We start from the raw sequence: 7,588 nt of genomic DNA, 5'->3' as shown, positions 1-7,588 counted from the left end.
CCATCATGCACCTTTGAAAGGTAGCGGGGGCATTGCTTAAGCCAAAAGGCATTTTACGATAAGCAAAAACACCTTGAGGAAAAGTAAAAGTAGACCTAATCATTGGTCGGGCTTGGGTCAGGCTCGTGCTAAAAAAAACAGCCCAAATACATGGGTCGGGCCAGACCGGACTTGGAAGGCGGGTCAGATTTTCAGGCCCAAGCCCATACTGTTCGGGCTATAATGGGCCTCGGGCCAAAAATGGGCCAAAACGGGCCAGAAAAAAACAACCGTGAACAACTAACAAAATGGATTTGTGAACAAACTATTAGCAACGAAATAAATTTGTAAGTCTTATGCGTTTAACTTCCAACCATGAGAACAATACCATAGTACCATATATAACTCATGAGTTAACAAAAAGGTTATTTAATACACTAACAAATTAAAGTTGTACGATAAAAATAGCAAAATATGGAAATAACAACCAACATCCGCAAAGTACTACAAAGTACAATACAATAAATAAAGTAGCAGTAGCCACTTGAAAAGAAAATATGGCTGCACAATGCACCCTTGTTTCGGATGGAGCCTCTGGGGAGTAGTAATATAAAGATCCATCAGCTTCAAATTTCAAAAGCATCGTCACCATCATCGTCAGTTTTGCCAAGAATAGAAGACCCTAAATAGACAAACGATAAACAAATTTTCATCAGATTAACAAGTTGATAAAAATAAAACTTGTGTAAAATATTTTTTCGTATAATCAACTTAATAAAAATATAAAATACTTACTAAGAGAGAAATTCTTTGCTCGTAACCAATCTTCGTAGCAAGCAAGTGACTCAATAGTGTGTGATGTAAGTGAAGCTCGCCATGGATTAATCAACTTTTTTCCCATACTAAAAGCCGATTCCGAAGGAACGAAAAAATTGGAATAGCAAGAACATCACGCGCCAAAGTGGCAAGTTGTGGAAATTTAGACGATGCGCCTTTCCAATAATCCAATATATCAAGTGGAACATTATAGTCATGATTCTTTTCCTCCAAGTATAGATCAATTTCAAATTTCTCAACCAATACTTTCGGCCTCTTACTCATCCAAGAACCAAAACTCATTAACCTCTCATTTATCCCCAAGAGGGATGTCATTAGCACTAGGGGTGTTCAGAATAAACCGAATCGCAAAACCGAAAAACCGTCCATTTTTAAGGTTCGATTAACCGAACCATTTCGACAAAGCGGTTCTTTGAACCGAACTATTAACTTTATTATAGAAAAGGTTCGGTTAAGGTTCGCAATTTTAGATAACTGGTTAACCGCGAACCGAACCGTTTCACAAAAAAGAAAGCAAAAAATTAAAATATTATATAAAAAACTGTTCGTTCGTTTAATTTTCTTAGTGTATCCAAACTTAAAATTTCTTACTCCCTCCTATTCCAAATAACTGTCCCATTTGCCATTTCCGTCTATTCACATAACTGTCCCATTTGCCATATTTGGACATGTTTTTTTACTTACCTACCCTTGGCTCTTTTCTTTATTTACCACCCCAGCCACCTCTAAACCATCATATTCAATACTTTTCATTATTTAACTCCTATATTCTTACCCCTATACAATACTTTTCATTATTTTAACTCCATTCCTTAATTTTCGTGCCATTGTCCAAATGGGACAGTTATTCGGAATAAGAGGGAGTAGATTGATTAATGCTAAAGTTTATCTTATTAACTTTATTGTTGGATATAATATATAATGAAAATTTAATTAAACTATTAGAAAAAATTCCCAAAAATTAACGAAAATTGAAAAAAAAGTAATATAGAACGATTATCGTTTAACCGGTAACCGAACCGCTAATAACCGTTTCAAGTGGTTAACCGAACAGTTTTTAACGGTGCGGTTTAGGTTCGGAGTTTTGCCGAACCGAACCGTGTGCGAACCGAATTAAATTAGAGGTTCGGTGAACCGAACCGCGAATGAACACCCCTAATTAGCACCCACATCGTTCATATTACCAATAGCAATTTGCTTACCCACCTGACTGTAATCCTTAAGTAATGTAGACAATGTTTCTAGCATTTCTTTTGTCTTCTCCTTGGCATAAGTATCGTCATCGTCAGAAAGAGTAGTGTAACAATACTCAAAAAATGATATCTTATAGCGAGGATCCAAAACACAAGCACAAGAGAGCAACAAATTTTATCTACTCCAATATTTATCAAACTTCTTTTATATTGGTTTAACCATGTCAACCAAATATGCATGCTGTCCATTTACCACTTCCTTTAATAAGCACTGTATTTCCCACACCCCTTTAAAATACACATTTGTTGTTGGGGTTTTAGATGCTGAAAATTCAGTAGTAATATCATAGAAAGTTTTCAAAAACCTATGGATAGTAGACACTTTATCCCACTCTTCATTGCTAAGAATATGTTGCATAAGATCCTTATCTTTTTCAATCACATGATCAATAGGACATCTAAAGTAAAGAGCACGATCAAGCATCAAATAGGTAGAATTCCATCTCACACAACAATCACCACGAAGTCTTTTTTTTGCATCCAGATGATAAATGTGTTGAGAAACTTCATAAAACTTTTTTTTCTTTGGTATAGAATGCCTAAAATGCTTACCAATGGCTCTAATCTTATCAACAACCCCATCCAAAAGTTTCAAACCATCTTATACGATGAGATTTATAATATGACAACAACAACGAATTTGAAAAAATTGACCATCGAATAATAGATCACTTCCACTTCTAAGGAGTTGTCGTTTAATTTCCACAATCATGACATTATTGTAAGTAGCATTATCTAATGTAAATGAAGTAACTTTATCGGCAATATTCCAGTTATTCAAGCAAGTAGAAACATCATCGCCAATATTAACCCCATCAAAAGGAGGTGTCAAAGCGCCAAAACTAAGTATTCTCTTTTGTAATTTCCACTCACAATCAACCCAATGAGCAGTTATGCAAATATACTCGTCTTGAGTACTATTATTCCTCCAATTATCGGATGTAAAAGCAATTCGACCCGGTGCTTTTCTTAGATCCGCTTCAACTAATTTTCTCTCCTAATCATGTAGTTTAAGTATATCTCTTTTGACAGTGTGCCTACTCATCACTGTATAAGTAGGACACATACGAGAAGCCATATACTGAAACCCAGGTTCATCAACAATAAAAATGCATGAGCACCAACAGCAACAAACATGCAAATAGCTTTCCTTATCTCATCGAAATCTATAGTTTGTGTTTTTAAAGCCATACTTTGTGTTCCACCAGGTTCTATTTTGGAGCCAATGTAAAAATTCCTAATATCTACATTACGACACGCCATACATTTTTTTTTATGTCTCATCATATGAGAAGTCCCATTCTTAGGATTTGCATAGAAAGTTTTAGAGCAGTAATTACACGTAGCTAACTGTTCAAATTAGGAGGCGGCAACTTATTCATATGATTCCATACCTCATACCGCTTATCACCGTCAATTTCAGGTTGGTTAACTTGTGTTACTCCTCCAACATCTTCCTCTAAGTCAGGATCAATATCATCACCCACAACCTCATCATGATCTTCATCATCAACATCGACAACCATATGAACAATATGTTCTCTTGTCCCCATTTCAACAGAGACTACAATTAAAAAGAAAAAAAATTACATTTACAAATTGTACAGTTATACTGTTATACGTAATAATCGTGATTGCTTTTAATTGAAGAAATGATATATTTAACCACAAAAACGAATAGAAACCGCAAGGAAATCAAATGCAAAATACTCTTGTATAAAATTAGATAAAGTGAAAGATAAACGAGTTAACAAACCTGGATTTTATTGGAACTTTTGAGTGCCACTGTGAGACAAATTGAAAGTAAAGATGAGATATTTATAATCAAATAATGATGGAAGGCTAATAGACGAACAAGTTGTGCCATTGAATTGGAAAATCGAAAAAAATGATGGTGATTTGGGAAATCTGGAAAAATGAAGAACCTAGGTAAACTGGTAAATGAAGAATTTAAGAGGACGTTAGGGACTTGGGAATGTGGAAAGTAGTGGAAAGTAGTGGTGGGGTTGGGTTTTACTTAAAAAACTAGTCGCTGCGCCGCGCCCTTCCGGGCGCGGAGCTTCAATTTGACGAACATTTGACATGATGTTCAGTTAATTCGTTTAAGTTCAAGTGTGCTTAGCTTTAGATTGGCAGGTAAATTATTTAACGTGGTTAGCCTCCACCGTTTCATAGATTGAACGTTAGCGGTACAATAAAATCATGGCAAGGTAAATGCTATAGTTTAGCGTCAGTTGTATTACGTAAAAGCACCGGAAAGGCATGATAAACTGGGCAGGTGGTATTACGTACAAGCAACGGGAAGGCGTTGGTGGTATAACGTACAAGCATCAGAAAGGAATGATAAACAAACACCAGGAACGGTGCCTCATTTTGGCTAATCGTTTAGGCTAACCGTTAGGATGTAACTGAATAGAAAAGGATGTTATGCAAGATACCTAATTACCTATGGTACAATAGTCTTAAAACATAGAGTGAAATGCGTGTGCAGTAAGACAGCTATTTTTTTAAGATAACAGGTACCCAATGCAAATCGAAATAAAGAATGAGATAACAGACAATTAACGATTTTACTTTTAAAAAGCTCTCTAATGAGCAAGGTGCCTCGATCTAACTAAATAGTATTAGTTAATAGGGGTGTATTTGAAAGATAAAAAAAAAAACTTTCCTAAATGCACTAAGCAATAGGATTGGAATACCCTACATAATCCAACTCCTTACAAACTTATTGGAATACCTTACAAAATAGGCCTAAATGTTTAAAGTAGCTAAATCATCTGAATGTCCTGCAAAATTCAATTTCTTTACACTATAAATCAAACAATGTTGAACCCACAAATTTTTACCACAGTATAGCCAACGTATTCAAGAGAAAATGTCATATTATAAACTTACGGAGCTGCAAAGAGCCTGCCCAAATAAATGTAACGCAATAAAATAAATACAACACAATCTCACAAGCGGCACGCATTCTCTGCGAGACTCAAATGATTTTTCAGTCGTGTGAGTAGCACCATATCTTGCATGGAAACTGTCACCCTGCACGTGAATATATAGTAACAATCAACATCTACATTCCTTAGCAACAGTATGAATAAACGAACATTACGAATAAACGACGCGTTGAGATAAACTACAATGGACAGATCATAAACAGAATAAACAAATTCCAACTCATCTTCCATGAAGTAGACACCTCATTTGACACCGTGATTTATCAAGGAATGAAATTGTTACCTCAAGAGCCCTTTTTTTGTGATAGATCGAAAGCTAACCGCCTGAAATGGCCTTAATCAAATAACTCATCACGCCACACAAAAAGATTTCAGGCGTAAGGGTGTTGAGGTTACCTTCAGAAGGCGAAACAATATTGTCATGCTGAAAATAAATACTCCGTACTGAAAAACGGAATCTCTGAATGGGAATATAGCAGCAGCAAGACGACACTCCTCCAAAAGTCCAACTCATCATGAATGAGTTAGCGTGTGTTAATTGTGAAATCGCTATAAAATACCATGATACCAGTCAGTATCTCAAATATTAAAAATGACTAAAACACATAATAGGACCTGTTTGAAGCAGAAGTAGAAAGAACAGCCACATATTAGTCGTAAATACCACACAAGGAAAACAAGAACCACAGTACCCCTCGATAAGGATATCGACTCCGCTAGCTTCCTAGTATGAAAAAGTGATGGCGGACTAAGTTACCTCACTTTGTAACAGTTTAAACCACAGGGTTCAAAGAACAATAACCAACCAAATGACCCACCAAGTTTTCCTCAGTAGGCAAGTCCCTTTTCAACGACATTCAGAAAGCGTCTATGCCCAGCCCTGCCAAAAAAAGATTAAAAAGATCACACCACCAGTTTAACAAAAGCGCGGGAGAAGAGAGGATACATGCTAACAAGAAGGCAACCAACATATGCAACGTGAACCTTTCTTTGAACAACACAAACTGGGTAACAGGGAGATCGTTTAAAAGGAAGAGTATGCCAACTTAACTACTCAAGGAAAGTGAAAAAGAGTTAAGAAGAAGCACGGTTATAACAGTGCTTGGCACATGAAGAGCACAAAAGACTGTTCCAGGACATTATTTCCGGAACTTCTGTCACCTTAAGTCCGATTACTTTTAAAAGACGTTAATAAAGTAAGTAGGTACTCTCCCCCCACATGCTTACTCAATAATTTACACTATCTGACTCATTTAAATGAGTACCATCCCTCTAGTCGCTTATAAACAGCTATCCAACTCAAGTACACAACATACTTGAAAAAAGAAAAAAGGGAGGAATTAATACTTAGCTTAGCTTTACACCTCATCTATAGATCATTTATTAGATGTTCTATTTTAATGTAAAGGGCGTCGCGAAGAAAATCCAGCTTAGTTATCTATACACCCAAAGCACAATTCACACACACCTCTGAATCTCCGACATCATTGAGCATTTCCAAAACAGCACAACACTATACCTCTATGATATCTACCAAATGCTTCTAAAACACTTAAACTACAACTCAACGTCTTACCCCCCTGCCCACAAACAATGAGCTCTTCAAAAATATCAATAATCACAAAAATCACATTAACAACAGCAATAAATGGCCGCTAATTCGCTAACCTTTTAGGAGAATTAAAAGCAACTCCAGCCTAGGCTCGTGCCCACAATTCCAGCCCCTGCAGTGAGTAGTTACATCTATTAAAATAACACAATAAGTACCGAGTAGCGACATCTATTAAAATAACACAGTGAGTAGTGACATCTATTAAAACAAAACTAAAGCTCCTCGCTCTAGATAAAATTTGCACTCACATGTCCTAAGGAAGTGTAGAATCATCAGTGCTTTGATATAAGAACAAGGAACCCCCACTTTCAATGCTAAGAAACTTCAGGGATGCCAAATCTGTACTCATTTGTAACAGAAAAAATGTCCACACAAACCTGCGGCGATAGCAGCCTGTGAAAATGTACATCAATGCCAATTTCAAGTTGCACATAAATCACAGAGTTGCAAACTGAGTTAACTTACCAGATCCTTGTAGAATGAGGTGTGTTCAGGAAGTAGATCAAAGTCAGCATCCTCTCCTTAACTGGCATATTGCTCATCATAAAATCTTGCATCAAGTTGCCCAGCTTCATAACCAGGAGCACCAGATAAGAAAGCAAATACCCTAACTGTAGTATAATTACAGAGAAATCTGAGTCTCTAAGATCCCAGTCATTCGATGTTCCACGTATTTTTGAAAGCAGCATACAATCATTCAATAAAACTATAAAGCATCAATACCTAATGCAAAAGTGGTTCCATATTCGGATCCAAGGTAACTAAAAAGAGCTTCCCTTGCCGCGAACCTCACCCACCAAGTAATTCACCATCTAACTTGACCAGTGGTCATTGGTTCAAGAGTTGCAATGGCAGATGCGATTTGATCCTTACATGTCTCAACCTGAGCAATGACACAAAACCCCAAGATTCAATGGTAAGTTGGTGACATACTGGTCAAGAATGAAAACAAA

The 7,588-nt window shown here is 36.5% G+C and overlaps 1 long non-coding RNA gene across 1 annotated transcript; it reads right to left on the bottom strand.

The window, feature by feature from the left end:
• Positions 1 to 361: 361 nt before the first annotated feature.
• On the bottom strand, positions 362 to 4,037 carry LOC141634416 (uncharacterized). The gene is made up of 3 exons (XR_012539133.1): positions 3,826 to 4,037; positions 775 to 3,633; positions 362 to 661 (listed from the first exon to the last, which is right to left on the bottom strand). It is a non-coding gene; the product is annotated as an uncharacterized LOC141634416 (long non-coding RNA).
• Positions 4,038 to 7,588: the final 3,551 nt, after the last annotated feature.

This window comes from Silene latifolia, chromosome Y (genome assembly GCF_048544455.1).
Source record: "Silene latifolia isolate original U9 population chromosome Y, ASM4854445v1, whole genome shotgun sequence".
Taxonomy (NCBI): domain Eukaryota; kingdom Viridiplantae; phylum Streptophyta; class Magnoliopsida; order Caryophyllales; family Caryophyllaceae; genus Silene; species Silene latifolia.
Note: the sequence above shows the minus strand (reverse complement) of the source record. Positions and strands in the feature narration are given on the sequence as shown.